Source organism: Myxocyprinus asiaticus, chromosome 37 (genome assembly GCF_019703515.2).
Source record: "Myxocyprinus asiaticus isolate MX2 ecotype Aquarium Trade chromosome 37, UBuf_Myxa_2, whole genome shotgun sequence".
In the NCBI taxonomy this organism is placed as follows: Eukaryota; Metazoa; Chordata; class Actinopteri; order Cypriniformes; family Catostomidae; genus Myxocyprinus; species Myxocyprinus asiaticus.
In genome coordinates, this window is record NC_059380.1 from 37,810,436 (window position 1) to 37,836,627 (window position 26,192).

Below are 26,192 nucleotides of genomic sequence, written 5' to 3' on the forward strand. Positions count from 1 at the left end.
GCAACAAATGGCCATAACAGATAAGAAACTTCAGTCACTAACGTCCAAAATGGTATATATTTGAATGTAATCGGGTCTGTGTAAAACACTTCTGGCCTGTACTTTTCTGAAAACTTCAAAAATTCAGCGGTTTATACAGGAGTCTACTTGTCCGAATACAGCTCTTTTCATGCAGTGTATACGTGCTGTCCTACCAATAACTCGGAGTTTACACATTTACATTGCTTCAACTTTCATTTTGAAACCGGAAGAACGAAATCGCTCAACAAAAAGAAAAAATAATTCAATAACTTTCCTCATAACAACAAACATAAGTGCTATCATTGTATTCAGTGATGTGCAAACTGCACATAACAGTTCACATCTCAAAAAATTTGTTTTGGGGTTTAATGACCCTTTAAGAGGGGGACTGGGCCTCCCTGTTATAAACATCCAAAGTGCTTCATTGTGATGTGTTAATACGGAATAGTGATGGGCAAAACACCGTATTTTGATAAATAAACATCAATCTTCCTTGTGTTCATCTAGTGAAAAACTGTATTAAGAGTATTAATTGTTATATATCGTCAAAAGGCTAAAAAAATTAATCATATATAGCTATATTGCCCAATTTTGCATTAACGAAGCTGTAATTGATTTAAGGGCACCTCATGCCATTTGCAACAGTTAATTAAAAAGCTTTACACAAGTGAGCAAGAGGGCAAACTTTTCATCATACTGTTGGCAGATTATGTGATGTTAATGTGTCATTTATCACCTTCACAAAAAGAGATGACATACATTCTGATAAACCAGCTAATGGACTTCCAAGTCAAAACAGTGACAACCTATTAGCCTTATCTTCACTGAACTAGTGGCAGGCTGTAGCTAATCACTTTCCTAAGCACCTGCCTTCAAAGACCAATCCCATATCTGAGGATCAGCATTAGACTGTGTTCAAAGACTTCAAAGGTTTAGTGGACCACTTTCACTTTCGCTTCCCGCAGATGACATGCAAATCTGCACACAATCTAATTCCACTGCAAAAAAAAACAAACTTTGAGCTGCTAAACCCTGCAACCGTTTCAGTGAACTTGAAGCTTAAATAAAACCTGCAAATTAGCAACCATGCTAATTTATTTATGAAGCTGCTAATGGAACGTTTTCAGTGCATAAACCAGTAATTTAAGGTGTCAAAATGAAGAACGAGCTTACAAAGAGGTACAGGGACAATGTTTCTAAAAGAAATGCTGGATTCTCAACTATGCACCCCTATTACAAAACCAACCTGATCTCATGAAAATTATGCTCACACATCCTCCGTGAGCGGCGCATTTTTGTTTCGCCGCCCATATTAACAGATTACACCATTCCCACTGCAAGCATGAGTCGTGAGGAGAGGGTAATGACTTTGAATGTGTGAATACATTTGCTTTGTTCCCTCCTAGGGCTGAGCGATATCCAAGAAATATGTTCATGATATTTTTTATATAAAAAATATATAAATCACAATATCCAATTACACCATCAACCCCCCGGCTGAGGGATTGGTGAATACTCTTGCTTTAGTGATTTTGCATTGAAAATTAAATTTATTTAAAAAACAAAAAACTTAAACCAAAAGACATTTCTAAATTCAGATCGCACTTCAAACGAAATGAAAAAGCAATTAAAATAACGAAGTGGTCCAAAATAAAATGTTTTTTTTAAATAACCACCTTTCCATTTACCGTCATGCAAGTTTCCACCTATGACAACAGGTGCAAAAAAAATTCAGAGGACAGAGTGAAACAAAGGAAAACAAAGAAAGAGTGAGAACCCTTTACATACACGTGTTCCACGAGATTGCACACCTCCAAACAAACAGCACGTCAGACACGCGCATAGATGGCATTTCTGTCATCTGTTCTTAAACATATAATAAAAGTGTTTCTTCAATGAACATTATATTCGCTACCTGCAATTAAACGTCTTCTGTCAGTGGGCGTACTTTGCTGCCAGTGTAATTTAATCCATTGGTAAAGAACATCTGGCTTTCAATGTGTTATTTAGGTTAATTTATCATGAAGCCTTTTAAGACTTCAAAGTTTACACCCACTGTTATGATTGGCAAACATCGTGCACCCCCTATAATACAGCTATAAACTGTATATTTGAAACTTAATCAGAAGAGAATGAACCAATCAGCTCCACAATAATAATAAATACAAAAAAAACATTTCAGGGTTTACACATAATGAACCTCCAACACATTGCATCAAAATGTATCTCACTGTTCACTGAAGCACAGCACCACCATGGCATTTGAAAAATTCATTAAAAATGTGTGGTCAGGTCCAATAGTTATTTAACTGCCCCATCTTTCATTAACAGTTCCTTTGCAAATCTTGAATCATATTGTGACTGGTTCACAAGCAATCTACGCTGATATGAGTCGAAAACATATACAATCCACGCTGAAATGTTCTGAATATATAAACATAATACAATCTATGGTGAAACACACACACATAGTCCTGCACTTTAGCACATACTTGTTAACCTTCAGTCAACTCTTTTCCTGAAGCTTGTCTTCACAGGTGCATCTCCCATGTCTGTTTACACACATGATGGCATGCAGTTCTTTAAAAGTTGTGCCTGTTCTGCTCATAAAATGCGGCACACGTCGCCATAAACGCATCAAAGCGATCAAAGACGTCCATCTAGCGCATGTTCAGATCCAAAAATAATTCAAAATAGTCCAGATGGTCACAAGGTGTCATGTGTAATTCCTCTTTGGTGTTCTGGAATTGTAGGCCTTTCTCCCCTGTCCTCTCTTTGTTTACCGACTGAGTGCCATTGGGCGGAGTCAAGGGTGTGATGATGTAAAAGTAGGCTTTGATGTTGTTGCTGTAGAGGGGATCATGATTTAATGAGCCCCCTAGTGATGTAGGGAAGTCACAGAAGTAGAGAATGAGACATTTTTGCAGCATGGTTTCAATAAATGCTTTTATTGCATTGAGTGCAATAAAGTGATTTGATTTGGATTAATTTTTGAGTTCTGAAATTTTACAGAATATTTTTATGTACAATTACCTTTTATATGTCAAAATATCATGAAAAATTTGATTCCTCATAACATGACCCCTTTAAAACAACAAAATCTACCTTCCCACCCTAAACCTTGAACCTAAACCTAACTTATAGTGTCATTAAAATAAAATGCGAGATGAAAAACGCAATTGCTGAAACATCAACATCATTGTGTGGTGCTTCTATGAAACTTTTGCTTTAGTCCCGCTGTCCCCATACAAGGTTATACATTTTAGGAAAACTATTTGCTTTTCATGCTTTTTTGCATGTTTATTAGGGGCTACTACAAATCAACAAGGAAAATGAAAAATGCACATAGCAGTCACACTCAGGTCTCCGGAGGGAATTGTGAGAAATTCCGTAATAACAGCCTATAATAATGAATAGGCGAGACACTGGAACAACGAGATGCAACGTAGCGGCCAAAGATGTAGGCTATGTCTCACATACAGTGCATTCAGAAAGTATTCAGACCCCTTCATTTTTTTCACATTTTGTTATGATGCAGCCTTATGCTAAAATGCTTTAAATTATTTTTTATTTTTTTTCACATCAATCTACACTCCATACCCCACAATGACAAAGCAAAAACCAGATTTTTCAGTCCTTAGTTGAAGCACTTTTGGCAGTGATTACAGCCTCAAGTATTTTTCGGTATGATGCGACAAGCTTTGCACACCTGGATTTGGGGATTTTCTGCCATTCTTCTCTGCAGATCCTCTCATGCTCTGTCAGGTTTTATTGGGTTCTATTGGTTTTCCTTCTGCAAGTTTGTCCCATCTCCACACATGATCTCTGGAGCTCAACCAGAGAGACCATCGGGTTCTTGGTCACCTCTCTTACCAAGGCCCTTCTCCCCCAATTGCTCAGTTTGGCCTGGCGGCTAGCTCTAGCAGGAGTCCTGGTTGTCACAAACTTCTTCCATTTAAGAATTATGGAGGCCACTGTGCTCTTGGGAACCTTCAATGTAGCCGATTGTTTTTTTTTTTTTTTTTTTTTTGTAGCCTTCCCCAGATCTGTGCTTCGAAAACAATCCTGTCTCTGAGCTCTGTAGGCAGTTCCTTTGACCTCATGGCTTGGTTTGTGCTCTGATATGCATGTTCAGCTGCGAGACCTTATATAGACAGGTGTGTGCCTTTCCAAATCATGTCCAAATCAATTGAATTTGCCACAGGTGGACTCCAATCAAAGTGTAGAAACATCTCAAAGATGATCCAGAGAAATGGGATGCACCTGAGCTAAATTTCAAGTGTCATAGCAAAGGGTCTGAATACTTACGTCAATGTGATATTTCAGTTTTTGCTTTGTAATAAATTTACAAAGTTATAAAAAATCTGGTTTTTGCTTTGTCATTATGGGGTATGGAGTGTAGATTGATGTGAAAAAAAATAAAATAATTTAAAGCACTTTAGCATAAGGCTGCAACATAAATGTGAAAAAATTAAGGGGTCTGAATAATTTCTGAATGTACTGTATGTACGTATACACCGATCAGCCACAACATTAAAACCACCTGCCTAATATTGTGTAGGTCCCCCTCGTGCCACCAAAACAGGGCCAACCCGCATCTCAGAATAGCATTCTGAGATACTATTCTATCACCACAATTGTACAGAGTGATTATCTGAGTTACCGTAGACTTTGTCAGTTCAAACCAGTCTGGCCATTCTCTGTTGACCTCTCTCATCAACAAGACATTTCTGTTCACAGAACTGCCGCTCACTGGATGTTTTTTGTTTTTGGCACAACTCGGAGTAAGATCTAGAGTGTGTGAAAATCCCAGGAGATCAGCAGTTACAGAATTATTAAAACCAGCCCATCTGGCACCAACAATCATGCCACGATCCAAATCACTGAGATCATGTTTTTCCCCATTCTGATGGTTGATGTGAACATTAACTGAAGCTCCTGACCCGTATCTGCATGAATTTATGCACTGCACTGCTGCCACACGATTGGCTGATTAGATAATCTCATGGATGATTGTTGGTGCCAGACGGCTGGTTTGAGTATGCACTGGGAATTCCAAATTGGGGAGAAAAAAAAAAAAATACAAAAAATAAAAACTACTCCAATACCGGCACCATTGTCTAATACACATTCCTTTTTCTATCCTGTCAATTCTTACTTCTCCCTAATCACTCCTGAATACAGCCACCTTGTTTAGCCCCAAAAACAGGTTCTACAAAACCAACCCCAGTTTGTTCTCTTTTCAGGGTTGCATCGGGTCACACTCTCTCCTACTGCCTTGGTAAAAAGCAGCCCACATGAGAGAATGTTAGCTGTATGCTTTGTCACTGTGTATTAGGCATTCTGCCAAGCATGTAAAGCCTGTAATGTGTCTAATGCAACATGACCGTTCTTCCTTTCCCCATGGCTATGATTCTGTAAGAACGTGACAACTCCCCACCGACCACCCGCTGCACTTTCATTTGTTAGCATACCTGAGGGAAATGAAACCCCCTGGTAACAATCTCAGAATCCCCTTAAAAAACCTTAACCATATAAAAGAATTGACATTTCTTAAAGGGATAGTATGAAAATTCTACCATTATTTACTCATCTTCATGTTGTTTGAACATGTATGACTTTTTCTTCAGTGCAACACAAAAAGAGATGTTAGACAGAATGACAGCCTTTGTCACCATTCACTTTACTTAAATCTTTTTCATACAATGAAAAATAATGGTTGCTGACACTGAATTTTCTGCCCACTGAATTTTCAAGTTTAGTGAAAGGCCCCAATAGCTGAAATTTGTTACTTAGTGCCTGTCCACAGAAAATAGGACAAATTTCTTAGAAACTATTCGGCTAGTTGAGTTAGAAGTTGTGGAGATGATTTCCATAAGATGACTCACAAAAAGTTTGTTTAGACTCATTCCCCTGTTACCACCACCACCACCACCACATACGCCTACAAATACACACAGAGTAAAACAGAATGGGCCTCAGGGCTTAAGGAAACAAAGAGCAAACAGATCTTCCACAACCATCTCAAATAAACCACCCCAAACAGAATCTCAAGGGTTCACTTTACAAGGGCCTCAGCATAGAGTAAAACCCACTGTCAGGCAGTTTGCTCCCCCAGTGATTCTCTATCTAATGTTTTCATCCAACACATCTTCACAGCTAAGATCACAACTAAAGAGTAGTCACTGTTAGATCAAGAAAGTCTTTATACTTTCAAATGCTTTACTAATCGTATGCATTTAGAGGTGCAAGGGACAACAAAGGAGCTTATTCTATCTAGCGCATGTTTACATAGAAAAAGTATTGAAAAACAGTGTGGTTGGACGCAAAAACGTGTTCAATGTGAATGCCGCCCTTGGTGAGTTTTGAGTAAATTTTGTGTAAAATAAATGTTCATTTAAAACCAACATTTTTGCACACTTCTTGTTTATTATTATCATCTATTTGACAGCAGGTCATGAGGGCTGTGGATAGAGCTCAATTATATTTAATCAGATATTTCAGAAGTTTAAGATAGAGACTCTTCAAAAAACCTGACAAGTCAACAAGTATGCCCATTACAATTGATGTATTGTTTTGCCAGATAAAATATGCACTCCCAGTGTTATCACAAAAGTAAGTAAAGTATACTTTATTGTCCCTGAAGGGAAATTTGTTGTGGACTTCATGTTGCTGCATAGACAAAATAAGAAAAAACACATCACAAAAGCATCAACCATTACCACACAGACACACAAATAGTACATATAATATAATACAAATAATAACATATCAACAAGCTAAACTGCTATTAAACATTCTTGTATCTATTTAATTTGCAAAATGGAACTCTATATCTTCTCCCGGAGGGAAGCAGTTCATACTGTGAATACAAAAAATGAGTTTGATTGCTTAAGATCTTCTGCACCTGATTAAGAATACATTGCTCATATAAACCCTGAAGATTAAGATGTTCTTCCTGCCCAACAATTTTCATTGCTGTCATTACCATGTGCACCAATTTAGATTTGAGCTATATAGTTAGGTTCCCAAACCATACCGTAATACCATACCTGACAATACTTTCTAAAACAGCTTTGTAAAACAACAACATAATATCCTTGTTAACCCCATAAAGACGTAGTCTGCGTAAAAAGTACAATCTCTGGTTCAGATGGGTGCAAACCCATTCAATGTGTGTTTTCCAAGTAAATCAACTATCTATATAAACGCCCAAATACTTATAAGTCCGTGTTTGAATAATGTGTTGGTCATGTATAACCACTAGACGATGGTCACCTATACATTTTGGATCAAAGACAATCTCCTCAGTTTTCTTTGTGTTTAATATTAAATTATTGTTATCACACCAGTCAACAAACCGGCTTATTTCTGACTAGTGCTAATATTGTCCTGCACATAAAGTAAACTTAAAATAGCTGTGTCATCTGAATATTTGAAAATGTAGTTTTGTGAATGCTTAATTGAGCACTCTGGTGAACTAACACAGCCTTGCGGGACCCCTGTACTAATATTTTTTTTGTTGTGAGAGACAGTTATTTACTTTCACACACTGAGTTCTATCAGTTAAAAAAGAAAAATACTATTTAATAATAGATGGGTTTACACTGAACTGCTCCATCTTTTTAATTAACAAGTGGGGTTGAATAGTGTTAAAAGCAGAGCTAAAATCGAAAAAACTAAACGAGCATAAACTCTATGAACCTCTAAATGTTTCAAAATCAAGTGCATGATGCTGTTAATAGCATCCTCAGTTCCCCTCCCTTGTTTATAGGCAAACTGTAAAGGATCTAAATTGTTAGCAACTTCTGCTTTTAACAGACACAATGCACTTTTCAAACATTTCATAACAACAGACGTAACGCAACCGGTCTAAAATCATTATTGTCTAATGGCTTAGCCATCTTTGGAACCGGTATGATCACAGCCCTTTTCCAAAGGCTGGGAACAATACCGATCTCCAAAGACTGTTGAAATATGGGGCACCACGCTGGAGTCAATTCATCTGCACAACTTTTAACAATAAAGGCAGAAATCCCATCAGGGCCTGCCGATTTCTTAGGGCAAATGTGTTTAACATTTTAGTTGATCTGGTTCGCATCAATCAACAACTTATCATCTTTAATAATACCTAAAGTGGACCCTAATTCACTAGTGCTATTCTCAGAAGTATGACCACAATTCTCAAATCTTAGATAAAAGTTGTTTAAATCATAGGCTTTCTGTAAGTCATCAAGAGTAGATACAACGTTCCTTGAAGACTGCATATTAGTTATAGATTTCATAGAATCCCAAAGCTGTTTAGGGTTAGACATATAAAACAACTTCTCCAAGAATTCCTTATGTTTCTTTCTAGCATCTCTTAATAGCTGATTCAATTCCTTCTGGACAAATGTGAGACGATCGTGATTTCAAAAAGCCAGTTTCTTTCTATTAATACAATCTTTTATCTCCTTCGTTATATAAGGTTTGTTGTTGGGGTAAGTGATCACCTCTTTTTGGATACCACATTATCTGTGCAAAATGTAATGTAGTCCGTCGTTACCACGGTAGTTTCATCAATGTCCTTGCTATGGAGAACTTCCCAATCGGTGCAGAGGAAACAACCTTTCAAAGATTCAATACTGTCCTTCGACCACACATTTACAACTTTGATCTCAGGTTTCTGTCTCTTCAACAGTGTCTTGTATGTTGGAATTACATACACAGTATTATGATCAGAGTTCGATAAGGGAGGCCTTGATCTGGACGTGTATGCTTCTTTTATGTTCCCATAGCATTTGTCCAAAACCTTCTTATCTCTTGTGTTGTATTTAACATACTGTTCGAAATCAGAGAGAGCAAACTCTAATTTACAATGATTAAAATCACCGAGAATAAAAACCGGTGCTCCTGGTGTATGTTGAAGCTGGAGTTGAATACAGTCTCTTATGAGGCTCGTGGCATTTGCCGCTTTGCCCGATGGAGGGACATAAACAATACAGATCAGAATGTTCCCAAACTCTCTTGGGAGATAAAAAGGTCTCAAACTTAAACACAAAAGTTCAATGTCTGGATTACAAACCGTGGATTTCACTGTCACGTGGCTACACCATCGGTCATTTACAAACACGCAGATGCCACTACCTCTGCTTTTCCCCGAGGTGACAGATCTCTCTGCTCGAATAAAAGAGAAGCCTTGTACCTCAATTTGCGAGCTGGGCATCTCCGGGCGAAGCCAAGTTTCAGTAAGCACCGTGAGACCTGCATCTCGATACTCAAAACAGACTCTAGCCTTGAAGCGTAGTTCTTCAATCTTTTGTTGTAACGATCTGACAATGCTCTGGATTACTGCAGGTAACGGAGGTCTATATCCACGTAGTCAAAGACGCCGTCTGACGCCGCCTCTACGCCCTCTTTTTCGCCAGCATCTACTTTCAGCCGTCCGTGCTCTCAAACAGTCCGGTAGATCCACAGGTATGTCGTAGTCAGCAGAACGGAGCATAAGCAGATCCTCTCTCGTATATGTCAGTACTGGGTCTTTGCTCTTAGGCGCTGTTGAGTATGAGTAACAGACTGACGCCAGGTGCACGATAATCAATAACCCAATAAAGAGCCGTGTGCATGTCGCCATTTCAATGTCTTCGCTTTATCAAACTTATCTGAAGAACAAGCATGCACCGCTAAATTAACTGGACAAGTTAACGCGACATACCAACACAAAAACAATAAAAAACAATTAAGAACATTACAACAAATTAAGAATGTCAGCAACAGCACGAGTCCGCATCGCCAGCAGTGTAGCACTACCGGAAGTCTGAATTCTACGAGGCGCTCAACCACCCGATGAATTTCTTTTACTACTAGCATAAGACACAGGTGTACATAACTATCACAACCATTTCCAAAGGATATAAGTCCTGTATTCAGCCCAATCTCATGACAATTTATGTGACAGTGGCAGCATTTTTGCAAAATTATATTACGTAGTTCATTATACGTATCGTGACAGTTCCAATGTAAAAAGCACTGTGCGGCGCTAAAAGAGAGTAAAATTTTCTCCCAAACATATGAGGTTAAGGTTAATGCTCTATCGAGTCAACAAATCAACAAAAGTTACCAGCCTACCCTAATTTACCCTAACCACATTTATTTTGTGGTGCTTCTATGACACTTTCGACTCACTCATCGACTCGCGTGTTCTTCAGGACTCAAACCCTGGTCCTTTGCATCGCAAGTGCAACGCTCTATTAGCACATTTTGATTGTGCCCGAACAAGCATGTTTGCATTACATAACCAAATACATTTACATTAAAATGTATCACCTTTCAAGTCATGCTCTAAAGCAGGGCTCAAGATTAACGCTTGTCGGAGACAAGTGGAAATTTTGAACGGGCAAGTTAAAGAGAATTTTACTTGCCCGACCGGACAAGAAGCCAGATTAAAATCTCAATAACGAATGTTAGTTCAATAGCGCAGGATTGCAGGATTGAGTACAATTGTAATAATTCCCGCATGTTTCACTTTCAAAATGGGGGGAATTCCCTCCATCACGTCGCCCTCTCTCACTCTCGCCTTCACTCGTGGTGCAGCGTTCAGCAGCTTGTGAGTGCGAGCAGTGGGGAAGCGCATATCTACTGAACTTTAGATTTTACATATATAAACAGGTATAAACCTGTTAATTGGACATGCAAATGGTGTTGAACCACGTCTCTATAAGCGAGCGATGCAATAAAAACTATTGCTCCTGTTTATAATCAACAAAGCTGTCTTCATCGCAAGTGTGCAATTTTGGAGAGATCTAATTTTGTCTCGTCAAATCGTAGTTCTCCCTCATAAAACAGCAAGAAAGGCAAAAATTGCAAAAACGCTTTGTGTAATAATACCGTCTGTAGAGTGAAGAGAAACGCTTAAAAACAGACTTGTGCACTCGTTACATCTCTTAACTTTCTAGAGCTCCATCTAATGTATGTATACGAGGTATTTTCTCTACCATGTGAATCAGTAAATTTTTGTAAGTATATAACAATATATATTATAATAATATTAACATCATAACATTAATAAATTACACACAATGAAAACATTATCTGTCTTTAATATGCATATTTGTTTTGAATATACAACATAACTGATTTAGCAGAAAGGTTCTCTCAGGATTTTATCTGTTAATATTTTCAATGCATTTTGTCAATATTAAACAGCCGTTTTTAATGCAACTGGTGAGAATCGACTTGTACTCTCAAAGAGATGATTTACACAAAAATGAAAATTGGGAAACACTACAAAAAGGTTCCATTTGTTAACATTAGTTAACTACAACAGTTAACATGAACTAACCACTTTTATATACATTCATTAATCTTGGTTAATGTTAATTCCAACATATAGTATATTAATTAGTTTTCATACATTAAAATAAAAAGTTGTATATGTTAACATTAGTTCATGCACTATGAACTAACAATGAACAATTGTATATTTTATTTTTTTTTGTAACAAACATTAAGAATGATAAATGCTGTAAAATATTGTTCATTGTAAGTTCATGATACCTAATGCTCTAATGTTAATGAACATTACTGTAAAGTGTTACCAAAAATTCTGTCATCATTACTCACCTTCATGTTGTTTCAAACCGGTCTGACTTTCTATCTTCTGTGGAGCTCAAATGGAGATGTTAGGGAGAATGTTAGTTTCAGTCTCAATCCACTTTTATTTTATGGAGAGAAAGAAAGATGCAGTGACAGTGAATAGTGACTGTGACTAACATTCTGCCAAAAATCTAATTCGGTGTTCCTCAGAAGAGAGAAATTCATACAGGCTTGAGGATTAGTAATGACAGTATTGTATGAGGAACAGGGTACAAAGTAAATGTTAATCTTGAAAACTGATAATTTGCAGTTTTACTTTTGTGTGAAAGACAATCAAATTAATTGTTATTGCACCTCTAGTGTTCATTTGTGCACTATGTACAAAAATGTAGGTATAGTCATGTGAGTCTATGAAATCAAGCTGCAAGTACAATTTAAACTACTTACAAAGAAACAGCAAACAGCACAAAAAACAGACCTCATCTGCATGCACTAGTTAGTTCAAGTGCTGGAAATTGTTGACAGCCTGCATCAAGGCCATTCAGGAAAGCCTTGCCCCCTTAGGACTAAGAGTGCTTAGTTTGTACTGAAATCCTGTTTCCCCTAAACTCCAATCACATTTTAATGCCCAAATAAGGGAACTGTAAGCGAATATACTGTATAAATGCCATGAAAGGCTCATTTGTGTGTCATTCAGTTGAACTCTGAGTCCGAGAGCCACACCGTGGACATCAACCAGCTCCTGTCCGGAAGAGCGTGTGAAGAGCTTTTCAAGCGCTCTGATGCTCACACTGTCAGCAGAGACTCGTGCCAAACTCCCGCAAAAATATAAACGAACAAGTAGAATCTTTGATTACACATTGAGTAAAACAGAATAGGCCTCAGGGCTTAAGGAAATGAAGATCTGTTTGCTTTTTCACAACCATCTCAAAAAACCACCCCAAACAGAATCTCAAGGGTTCACTTTACAAAGGCCTCAGCATCAAGTAAAACCCACTGTCAGGCAGTTTGCTCCCCCAGTGATTCTCTATATAATGTTTTCATCCAACACATCTTCACAGCTTAGATCACAATCAATGACTATCAGTTCCAGTGTGACAGCTATAATTAACACACAACAATTACAGACCAATCTCCAAACTGCTTTTTATTTCCAAGATTTTGGAGACTTGTTTATTCTATTTTTATATCACCCTGTAATTTTGTTTGTTTGATCTGTAAAGCACTTTGGGTCAACTTCTGTTGTTTTTAAATGTGCTCTATAAATAAAGGTTGACTTGACAATTAAAGAGTAGTCACTGTTAGATCAAGAAAGTCTTTGTACTTTCAAATGCTTCACTAATCATATGCATTTAGAGGTGCAAGGGACAACAAAGGAGCTTATTCTATCTAGCGCATGTTTACATAGAAAAAGTATTGAAAAACAGTGTGGTTGGACGCAAAAACTTGTTCAATGGCCCTCCAGTGGTTTGCCTCCTATCTAAAAGATAGGATGTTTTCTGTAAATGTAGGGAATTTCTCTTCTACATCAGCTAATTTATGGCATCCCTCAAGGGTCCATTTTAGGACCCTTATTATTTTCCTTGTATATACTTCCTCTGAGCTCTATTTTCCAATTTTACTTACCAGTGAGCTTAGACAAGAAGTGTTAATTTGATCCTAAATTGCTTCGATGATATTAAACATTGGCTGGCAAATTACTTTTTACAATTAAACAAAAGCAAAACTGAAGTTCTGATTTTAGGTCCTCTGTCGTCAAATGTACAAGATCATGTAAGAAGTCTTGGAGTGATTTTAGATTCATCATTACTTTTTAATAAGGACATTAGTGCCATTGTCAAGGGTAGCTTTTTCTACCTATCTATGGCTAAAGTCAAACGTTAAAGTCAAACATTTTCTGTCCAGCAAAGACTTGGAAATTGTGATCCACTCACTAATTTCATCAAGGTTAGATTATTGTAACTCGTACATTGGCCTCCATCAAACCGCGTTATCCCGCCGATAGCTGGTTCAAAATACAGCAGCTAGACTTTTGACAGGGTCAAGAAAGAGGGATCACATTACCCCTGTATTAGCATCTCTACACTGGCTTCCCATAAAATTCAGGGTATTAAAATTCTGCTTTATGTTTACATGGCACAATCTGGTCTCGCGCCCAAATACATCAGTGATCTTCTCGTCCCTTACTCCCCCACCAGAACGCTCAGGTCTTCTCATCAACTTCTTTTGAGGGTTCCTCGTTGTCGCTATAGATCCAAGGAAGATCGTGCCTTCTCTGTGGTAGGACCTAAACTCTAGAATTGTCTCCTTTACCATGTGAGGTCAGCTTCTTCAATAGCCTCTTTGAAATAATATCCTCTTGAAAACGTATTTATATTCTTTAGAATTTGAATAGGACTTTTTAATAGGTTAAATTAGGTAAATACTTGATGCAGTTTTTAAATTGTATCCATTTATTTATTATGATTGTTTCTTTTTCTTTTTTTGTATGTATGTATTCAATTCTGTCATTGTATATTTATTTGATTAATTTGTAAAGCACCTTGGGTCAACTTCTGTTGTTTTTAAATGTGCTCTATAAAGGCTGACTTGACTTGAAAAAATGATTTTAAAGCCTTAAAATGAAATCATACATCCCTATTTTATTATATGATTTATATATTTGAAGTTAAATATGTAAAAATGACTTCTTAAGGTGTAAGAAACACATGCAGAAAAAAGCACACCTAAAGTTATATGACAATTTATATGAAAGCCCTATCATAAAACACTATCATATTTTTAAGAACAGACAAAAGAAAAGCCGTCAATGCCCATGTCAGATTCGCTGTTTGTTCAGAGGTGTGCAGTGAAAGCCTGTCTCGTGGAACACGCGCATGTAAAGATTATGATATTCTCATTATTGCAATGGAAAAAAAAAAAGTAATAATACATCATAGTATAATCCCTTGGTACCGTCTTTAATTTTTGCATATTTTAATTTAAAAATAACTGTAATTGAAAAAATTACCAGGAAATTTTCTTCACAGGTTTCGTGAGAATCTCACATACACCTTCTAAATTTAGCAAACAAAAACAACAGTACTTTTTGGTAGCATATATTAAAAAGTGCCAGGTCAATTCTTACAAAAACGCTGTTGGTTAAGCCATTAACTGACTAGACAGAAAGACAGCGCCCTTAGCTTTTGGATGCAGTGGAGTGTTTTAGTATGGTGTCCAACCCACATCAGCGAAAGAGTGCAAACATTCAAGAAACATAAACGGAACCACTAAAATAATTATGTTCCAGCATTTTATTTAAACAGACCTAGAGAAGAACAGTCTTATTATTCCTGTGTTAAAACAAAGTTTCCTTGTTAACATGCAACTGGAGACAGCCTTGTGCGACAATGCAAAATTGCATCACGTAAAATGAGAAACAGTTAAGCTACGCTGTCATTCCTCCTAAATCACCGCTCCATATCTGGCACAGTCTTGCCACACTGATGGGACACCTGCACAGTAATTTGTATCCCACCAGCTCATTTCCCTCAGCCTCCACTCAATCTCGGCCGAAATAGAGGTGTCTGGTCTCTAAAGGTGTCATCACAACAGGAAAGATTGGAATGAAAAGAGAAGAGTTAAAAAACAGTTAGAGAGAGAGAGTGAGAGAAAGAGAGAGAGAGAGATGGATGAAGTGTGAAAAAAAGTGTGAGCAAAAGAGAGACAACCAAAGGAACAAGTGTGAGAGCAAAAAAAACAAGATTGAGAGAGAGAAAATAAAGGAGGTAGAGAGCAGTCTTTGTTAGTCATGACATCAGTCGACATCCATTATGTGTATCTGAGATAGGCACTTTAAGTAAAAAATTATTTCAGAGCACATAGAGTCTAATTACAATAATATATCAAAGTAAGCCATTGGTTAATGGAGATTCAAATCAGTGCTGCCTGTGTATGGTCAATTTCTTTAAATCATATATCTAGTCATTCATTAGTTCATTGAAACTAGTATTTTATATAAATCAGCTTTTTTATAGCAAAAATATCAGTAAAATTACCAAAAAATAAGGTTGGCCAAATTCATCCCATTTTAAAACCCATTCAATAACTTAAAAAAAACAAACAAAAAAAACAACAATCCTAGTCAATTCAACCCAATAAATAATTAATATTAATATGATATAAATATTATCAATGAAAATAAGCTTCAACCACTTCTTGTGAATGCATAATAAAGTGTAAATAACACAATCATTTAGCCCAAAATAATAATTAAAAATAAATAAATAAATAAAGCAATTCTAAGTGAAAAAGGAAAACTTCTTAAATTAAAAAATAATTTAATAAATGAAAAAATAAGCTGAAGGAAGGAAATGTAAATGTAGCTGATTATGTAATGCATGTTAAAATGTAATGCCTTACAAGTTATGCGCTATAGCAAAAGTGTTTAGATGTCATAAGATAGCATTGTGTGAGTGTTTATGAACTGATAATCTGCAGTTTTACTCATGATTTGTCTGAAAAGGAATAAAAGTCTTTGTTGTTGTAGCACATCTCGAGTTCATTTCACCAGGACGTTAACTGCCGGAATACCTTAAGAGCCACGTAAAATAATTTAGCAAAAATGTAGGTATAGTAACATGATTCTGAGACCAAGCTGAGTTGTAAATTGGACAACTGCAGGTTTTTTCTCAGTGTGAAAGAAACCAGCAAGGGTTTTCTTATGTTAGCACTTATTGAATAAACCTTATGAGTGCTTTATTGATTTCCATGTAATTCCACATCTTAAGTAACCACCTTATTGCTCAAAGATCGAGACTCCAACACATTACCTCACTTAGCCAAAAGGGCTTTGCTGAAGATTTCATGAGCACCCAAGAGCTACCCAGGAATTCCCAAGCAATTTTCTCTCTGTTGTGTTTGAGTAAATTGCAGAAAAGTGTGTATAAAGTACACACTTGATTTTAGTGAGTGTGCAGTTTCCCGTGGGGAGTATTTGTTCATGACGGAGGCTTTCAGCATGTACCTTTGAGTCATTTGAAGTGCATCCCTCGATCTGTGTATCTCAAAAGATGTGGAATAGAATCAAGCACTCCATAAATCTGTCTCTGGAGAGGTTCTCTAAAGAGATGGCTGCTAATTGTTTGACAACTGCAGCATGTTGCTCCAATTAGCTCCTCAAGATTACAAACTTTTTGATTTTGTCTAATAACAGCGCTGACAACAACAGTTGGATTTGTGAGTAACTTTTTTTTATGCGAGGCTTAGCAACGTGTCAATTCATACATCCTACTTGCGCTCGGTTGCCTTTGTGGCACCCATCTCACTCCTATTTTCTATCTGCTTCAAGTACTTTCTCACTTCAAAACAACAGAACAGCCCTACAGATAAGGTTATACGGCACGAGACACAAGCATCACCATTAACCACCTCTGATGTTTGTTATCAGAGCTTAGGTGAAGGTGTTGAATGGCCAATGCGTCAAACTTAGAGTCTGTTAAGATAAAGAGCAGGTCTAAGTAAGCCAAGCAACAGCTATGCAACTGACTTGTATTTCAATGCAGAAACCATCCGGTAATACAGATCTTAAAGAAAAATGGCAGAAAAAAAGTGTCTAGCTTGTCTAATTTCCTAATCTTCCTATAAAACAATAAAAAGTGGCCCGATTGATGTTGGTAGCCTTGCTACATGCTTTGCTCTACATCTCAGGTTAATTCAGTTTTATTTCACATTTAGCTGATATACCAGGTTCATGCGCCCAGTTAAGCCTAAAATGGATATAAAATTCCTGCAGTTTAAAAAGGGCACACAATGTGGAGACTTCCTTAATGAGGGGCATGTCTTATGATTCTTCTGACTTTGTTACACCACAAAACACACTTTAAAATAACTTTAATAAATGCATCATTCTGAGTACTGAAGCTGACTAGCACCTCTAGAGTCGCGAGTTCGAATCCAGGGCTGAGTGACTCCAGCCAGGTCTAATAAGCAACCAGATTGGCCCAGTTGCTAGGGAGGGTAGAGTCACATGAGGTAACCTCCTCGTGGTCACGATTAGTGGTTCTCACTCTCAATGGGGCGCGCGGTAAGTTGTGCATGGATCGCGGAGAGTAGCATGAGCCTCCACATGCCGGAAGTCTCTGCGGCGTAATGCACAATGAGCCACGTGATATGATGCACGAATTGAGAGGCAACAGAGACTTGTCCTTTGCCACCCGGATTGAGGCGAGTAGCCGCGCCACCACAAGGACCTACTAAGTAGTGGGAATTGGGCATTCCAAATTGGGAGAAAAGGGGGAAAAATATAAAAAAATGCATAATTCTTTCTGCAGGGCACTTCATCCTTGGAAATAAGGAGTATTCCGAAGTCCTGTTGAACTCTTCCAGTAGATGAAGCTGTTGTCATAGAACGCACTAGCGGAGACAATGCGCTGTGAATAGTGGCTGCACATGATAGTGACATCCAGTGCCCAGAATATGAATTTCATATAATTTCACCATAGCAGGCCTAATTTTCTTCTATTTCTAAAGTCTCTCATGGGCCGCATCGGAGCAGTCGGAGGGCCGTAGATGGCCCACGGGCCGGATTTTGGACACCCCTGATATAGGAGAACTTGGACTGAAATGCCTTTACCTTGACATCTCCAAACAAAAGTGAGAAAATAAGAGATGAGATCGATTTCTTTTAGAAATGTTTCATGAAATTAATTATTAATCATTTACCCACAGAGACATGAAGAAAATGTTTCAAAAAATTTTTCCTGGTTTGGAAATGGGTGACCTGCCGAGAAAATGTCCTGATCATACTGAACCCCAAATCAATACAAAAAAAAAATACATAATACATACATAAATTTCTTGCATTGTGATATTATTTTCAGAGCATTTAATACATACAAGGTGCGTAACAGGATTTAGAATAAATCAAGGTTTATCTGATAATTTTGTTGCACCAAACTTTAAACCTTATTTAAAAATAATCAGGTTTACATTTTAACCATCGATTTGATCCTGCTTTAAATTTCACAGTAAATCTAAATTAACTTTAATCCTGTTGCTCCAAAACTTTAAAATCTTATTTAAAGTTAGGGTGTGTAATCCAGAGAGGCTACCAATTAGCAAGCTAGCTTTGAAAGCATAGAGCCCGCCCTCGCTTCAAAGGTGTCTCCAAAGCCATGCCTCCTCCATCACACATGAACACACACACACACACACACACACACACACACACACACACACACACACACACACACCACACACACAGAGCAGATTCTAAGTGTTGCAGAAGTTTCTAACATGGTCTTTCTTTTTTTGTTTCCTTTTACTGGTGGTTCAGGAGGAACATAAGGTTGCTGCGGTTCGCCTTCCATTCTTACGCTTGCTCTGCACAGAGTCAAGGAACCCGCGCTGTTGACGTGTGATTGTCTGCGCGAACAAGCTGGGCGGCGGTATGCAAATATAGATTGACAGACAGGAAGGACATCCTATCATTACATTCGGACCGAATGCAATGATAGGTCGATCATTTTTAGTCCTGTCCCTTCCACAGAAGATATATATATATATATATATTTAGATTTAGACCACTTAAATTATTGATTGCTATGTTTCTGGAAAAGATTGCACACCCTAGCTTTAAATCTCAGTAAGGGATTAACTTTAAACTTACAGCTGAGGTGGTTCAAATAAAAAACTAACCTACAATTAAACATGAAAAGTGGATGTGCTGTCAGCCTTCTGAGAGCAGTTGGCCGCAATGTGTGCTTTCAAATTCGGTGTGCAAGTGCGGCGGCTCGTCTCAGTGGCGATTCCCTACCTTTACAAGCGGAGACACCAGACAAAGACAGGTCTCTCGAGGAGAAGCGAGAGTAGAGTGTAATTTCGGCAATTAACGTGAATTGACCCAAATATTATGTGGGCTTGGGTACTAAGTACACAACTTGATTGGTGTACTTGTGTTTTGCGAAGGCTGTAGACGGCCTTGTGTTTTACATTCAGCACATGTGTACAGTATCACTGTATGAAGTAATCTGTAAAAGGGAGGCAGTGGTGGCTCAGCGGTTAAGGCTCTGGGTTACTGATCAGAAGGTTGGGGGTTCAAGCCCCAGCACTGCCAAGATGCCACTACTGGGCCCTTGACCCTATCTGCTCTTGGAGCACCAAATCATGGCTGATCCTGCACTCTGACCCCAGCTTAGCTAGGATATATGAAAAAAATAATTTCACTGTATATGTGCAAAAGGTATAATGTGTGATAAATATAATTATATAAACAATTATCATAATTAATTATAATTATAATCTGGTTGTAAGGGGGTTCAGTGGAAAGGAGGAGGCAAGAACCAGCTTAATAATATAAATAATAATTTAATAAACAATTTAAACAAAACACACAACCAAAAACACACAGTACAGCTGCCTGCAATTCTCTCTCTCTCGAACTGTCGTCCCCGGCCGCCTTTATCCCTCGCGCACCCCATCAGGCTGATTGGGGACCAGGTGTGTCTCATTCCAGCCCAGCCCCGCCCTCCTCGGCTCTACACTGGTCAACCAATACACCATTTAAAAGATCTAAGGCTTCAGATTCCTTCCAATGAACGTATTGATCAATCTAAATGACTTTCACCCAATGATTTCTTATTTTGTGTAAAGAGTGCACAATAGACAACACAAAAACAAAGCAGGGAGTCCTTACCTTGTTTGTGTTTTGGCAATGTAGAGTTTGATCAAACAATGATAACATCCATCTGTTTTGACTGCAATAGTCCATTACACAATATCCATAGTAAATCTTTGCCCAAAAACATGAACTTGTAGAAAAATCCATAGAACTTCCATTGTTTACGTCATGAAATCTGGTAAACATGATGACATCATCCTTTTTATTCGACAAAATACGTGTGTCTAACGTGCCCTTCAATAAAACCATATAAATGTGTTTAGTAGAGTGCCTGGAACAGAATTATCACACCTCTGAAGTTTTCTGAATAAAACTGGCTTCATAGTTTTAGAAAATAGCGCATGAGAACAGCCGTTTCTGATGATGTCTGTTCATGCATAGGCAAATTTGTTCGGTTAAAAATAAAATCTACCAATAGCACTCTAGAGGGTTGTAATTTATGAGGACATGTAACCAATGAAATTACGAATATGGCAATATGTGGGTGTTGATAGTTCGCATAAATTATCGCATCATTTCATAAGTGAGAACGCTTCTTATTGGAAGATTCACGCGCACGCTCGCTGTGACAAATGATAGCTGCTGACACCTGCAGTCTCCTTGACAATGCTGTGACGTCATGCATCCATGCTGAGAACAGAGATTGTTTACTCCAGCTGATGAAGAATTTACAGACATTTCAGACGATGATAGCACTACAAACAGCATGGATTCTATAGCAGAAGACATGTTTTTGGAAGGTCTCGACCATGATTTAGATCGGTACGTTTCTAAAAATTGCAACAATTGTTGCACATTGTTTTTACTTATTTGTTAGCCAGTTTTTCTGCATCTGGTATTACATAATTATTGAGGGACTTACTAAAATGTTCAACACAAAAAGATTGTAATAAGATATATCATTAGTGTTGTGAAGAGCGGAATATACAATTCTAAATGTGTGCAGGGAGAAGATGTTCTAGAATGAGTACAGACAGGAAACTTTTTTTTTTTCAACACAATTTTAGAATGACAGTTTGAATGTCATTTTTTGGTCAACATTTTTAATGTCAGTTTGCTGTGATTAGAAGAATCATAATCCATTTTGTGGCTCAGCGGTTAAGGCTCTGGGTTACTGATCAGAAGGTCAGGGGTTCAAGCCCCAGCACCGCCAAGGTGCCACTGTTGGGCCCTTGAGCAAGGCCCTTGACCCTATCTGCTCCAGGGGTGCCGTATCATGGCTGACCCTGCACTCTGACCCCAGTTTAGCTGGGATATGTGAAAAAAAGAATTTCACTGTATATGTGCAAATAAATATAATTAATTAAAAAAATTAAAAAAGTTATGATTCATCAGATGAAATATGGGCTCCAAAGCCACCAGCAGAAGAGCCAGGGGAAGAGGGAGACAGAGACAATACACTCAAGCTAACTTGAAAGTAAAGTGTGTTCATTTGTGCTAAGGATGTGCATTTGTGCCAAAAGGAATAGATAAAATAGTTTATTTGGCCACATTTCAATTTGAGACATAAACCAACTGTGTGTTCAGACAGCTCCAGCACCTGTTCTTTTGAATTCTCTTAGCACACGTTCACACCACTAGCTTATGTTTCAGATGGCAATCGGCCCCAATACCTATTATTTTGTTTTCTCAGAGACATAGTGTGTGAGTTTGGAAGTACATGTCTAATCCTGTTTTTGTTATTCAATAGTGATGACACTGGATGGATGCATCAAAAGCAAGATGTGGACTCAAATAGTTTATGAAAAATAAACCCACAAAGTGGGGAAACAAACTGTTTGTATTGGCAGATTCCCTTTGTGGTTATACCTGGGACTTCTTTGTCTATGAGGGCAAGTCTACAGCAGCAGAGAAAGGTAATGGACTGAGCTATGATGCGGTCATGACCCTTGTAAATGAGGTGTTGGGAACTGGTTACAAGCTATTTGTGGATAACTTCTACTCCAGTCCAAAACTTTTCAGAGACCTCCTTGGAAAAATATCTACGCTTGTGGCACCATCAGACCAAACTGTAAAGGCTTTCCTAATACAACAGTGAACAAGATGCCCAAGAATGCAACACGTGGCACTATTCGCTGGATAAGGGACAACGATCTGTTGTTTGTGGAGTGGAAAGACACAAGGGAACTGCTGATGGTATCCACTTTTCACAAGGCCTTCGCCAGTAATTATGTGCAGAGAAGGGTCAAAGGGAGAGATGGCCATTGGACTCTAGTGGATGTCCCTGTTCGAGCGGTCATCAAGGACTACAACAGGTTTGTACTCTTTATTAAATTATAAAAAATTTACTTTTATAGTATTATATTATGTACACATACAACCCCAATTCCGGAAAAGTTGGGACAGTATGAAAATTCCTAATAAAAACAAAAAGGATTGATTTGTAAATTATATTCACCTTTTGCTATATTGAAAGCACCACAACCACACATAATATGACGTTTTACCTTATGAATTTTATTGTTTTTTTGAAAATGTACAGTAATTTCAAACCAGATGACTGCAACACGCTCCAAAAAAGTTGGGACAATCGAGTGTTTACCACTGTGAAACATCACCATTTCTTCTAATAACACTTATTAAGCATTTAGGCACTGAAGACAAAAGTTTGTTAAATTTAGAAAGTGGAATTTCCCTCCAATCATCCATTATGTAGGTCTTAAACTGCACAATTGTACAGGGTCTTCATTTCTGGATGGTGTGCTTAATAATGTGCCACACATTCTCAGTTGGAGTTGGTCAGGATTGCAGGAAGGCCAATCTAGCACCCACACTCTCTGCTTACACAGCCATGCACTTGTAATCCGGGCAGTATTTGGTTTGAAGTTGTCCTGCTGGAAAATGCAGGGATGTCCCTGGAAATGATGGTGCTGGATGGCAATATATGTTGCTCCAAAATTTGTGCATATCTGTCTGCATTCATGGTGTTCTCACAGATGTGCGAGTTACACATGCCATGGGCCCTGACACACCCCTGGCCCATACAGAAACTGGCTTTTGGACCTGACGCTGATAACAGCTTGGATGGTCCTATTCCTCTTTGGCCCAGAGAACACGACGGCTGTGTTTTTCAAAAACTATTTGAAATGTGGACTCTTCAGACCAAAAAACACAGTTCCACTGCTCTACTTTCCATCTAAGATGAGACATCACTTCTGGACAGTGTTGATGTATGGCTTCTGCTTTGCATAGTAAAGTCTTAACTTGCATCTGTGGATGCAGCGGCGAATGGTGTTGACTAACAAAGGTTTACTAAATTAATCCCAAGTCCATATTCATGATATCCATTACAGATCAATTATATTTTTTAAGACAGTGATGTCTGTGGGATCAGAGATCACGCGCATTCAGAAATGGTTTTCGTCTTGCCCTTTACTAACCAAGATTTGACCAGATTCCTTGAATCTTTTAACTATATTGTGCACTGTAGAGTGTGAAATGCCCAAAATCCTTCCAATTTGTCTTTGGGGAACATTATTCTCAAAGTGCTGGATTATTTGCTGAAGCATCTGTTGGCAAATTGACAAGTCTTGAATGATCGTTGCTCTTGAAGGACTAGGCTGTTTTTGGAGGCTCCTTATATACTATGACACGATTGCCTCACCTGTTTAACATCTCCCGTTTCACATCGCCTTGTTATTTCAACTCGTCAGATTGTTATTAGTCTTAAATTGCCCTTGTCTCAATTTTTTTGGAGCGTGTTGCAATCATCTGATTTGAAATTACTGTACATTAAAAAAACAAAACAAAAAAAACAATACAATTCACAAGGTAAAACATCATATTATGTGTAGTTGTGGTGCTTTCAATATAGCAAAGGGTGAATATAATGTACAAATCACTCCTTTTTGTTATTATTAGCATTTTACATACTGTCCAAACTTTTACGGAATTGGAGTGGTATTTTGTATGTTGACTTCTCTAAAATTCCACTTTTGCTTTCCATCCAAGCACATGGGGGGAGTGGATCTCTCCGATGCCCTGATTGGCTACAACAATGTCCTGCACAAAACCAAAAAAAAGTCTGGTACCACTTTTTGACCACTTCGTGGACATTGCTGTGGTCAGTGCATTCATCTTGCATCAGCAACTGGCCAAGTCAAGAAAGGAGAAACCCTTTCTCAGAAGGCATTCAGAAAGACACTAATTTTGGAGCTTGCAGACATTCAGACTCCAACAATGACTAAAAAGTATTTATTACACATTTATAAGATTGTAAGTCTTACTGTAAACCATTAAAAATATTAAAAAAAATATATGTTCACTGTGATATTCTAAAGCAGAAACTGATCTAACAGTTTGATATTCCTCATAATATAAGCTGGTAACCAAGTGTCACTTTTGGGACCTTTTGGAGTCTCCAAATGGCCTCTTCAGAAAGGCACCCAGATAAAAACTTAGATAAAGGCTTACAGAATGCTAATTTTTGCTAGTATCAAATTTGAAACATACCTTGGTAAGACTTAGGGTTTTTGCCTGTTGTGTTTTTAGGTGCCTATACCACAGCATTGTGTATTTATTTCATGTATGATTTTTTTTCTTTTTTTCTTTTGTGTTTGCAATTCTTTATCTCTCTGTTAGTAACAGATTGAGTAATTTTGAAGATTTCATAGTAAAATCTCAAGTGCTAGGAAAGAGGTTTTTAATCAGAAACCCTTCCCAATGATGACTGATTCAGCATACTTCACATTCTAATATTCTGATGTCACCTTCTGTTTATATTGTAATAAATAGCATTACTGCCAAACCCTTAAAAGAATGTTCTGGGTTAAATACAAGTTAAGCTTAATCGACAGCATTTGTGGCATAACGTTGATTACAATGAGCATTTATTTTGACTTGTCCCTCCTTTTCTTCTTTTTTTTTAACTTTTATCCCCTTTTCTCCCAATTTAGAATGTCCAATTCCCACTACTTAGTAGGTCCTCATGGTGGCGTGGTTACTCATCTCAATCCGGGTGGCGGAGAACAAGTCTCAGCTGCCTCCGCTTCTGAGACAGTCAATCCACACATCTTATCACGTGGCATGTTGTGCATGACACCACGAAGATTCCCAGCATGTGGAGGCTCATGCTACTCTCCGCGATCCACGCACAACTTACCACGCACCCCATTGAGAGCGAGAACCACTAATCGTGACCACGAGGAGGTTATACCATGTGACTCTACCCTCCCTAGCAACCGGGCCAATTTGGTTGCTTAGGAGACCTGGCTGGAGTCACTCAGCACACCAACCTTTTTCTTTAATGAAAAGCAAAAATCTGGATTACAGTGGGGTACTTACAATGGAAGTGAATGGGGCCAGTCCATAAATATTAACCTTTTCACACATACAATCAAACTGGTGTGATTACACTAGGCTGGGCTCACACATGTATGACCAAACCATTACGATCTGCATTCGAGCTGCTGTTTACCAGCAGAGAGGGACTGAAGCAGTTGCCATGATGAATCAGTTGCTCAAACAGTCTTTTCAACATCGCAATATCTTTATTTTTAATGCAACAAGTATTAAAATAATCCCCAAATAAATCTATAAAGCTGTTACCACTGTTACGTCTGTTTTGATGCACCGCAGCAGTGATTTGTTCTGATGTCAAACAAAAAAATATATAAACTATCTAGTGCAATTGAGCCTTCTCCCATTCCGTCCGCCACTCATTCCTACCACTTCTGGTGCTGGGAGAGTGGAAGTGCTATGTTTTTTAGAACCTTCTATGCTCCTCCTTGTATGCTTCTATGACGAACTCAGAATCCCATGCTGCATTGCAATGTAAACAATATGGCGGCATACATAGCCGGCAATAGTGTTCGCAATCGCATCTTATCTATCATAATCATTATAAACATCTAAAAACCACAATATATGTTTGATAATATATAATCTAACCTACAGTGCATCTGCTGTGAAGTGTATGTGACATTTTTCTTAATTACAT

General features: G+C 38.0%; 1 protein-coding gene across 4 annotated transcripts in view; it reads right to left on the bottom strand.

Moving 5' to 3' along the window:
• The window catches only part of LOC127427883 (E3 ubiquitin-protein ligase TRIM62-like), an 88,267-nt gene that overhangs the window by 58,245 nt on the left and 3,830 nt on the right, over positions 1 to 26,192 (bottom strand). The window lies entirely within an intron of this gene.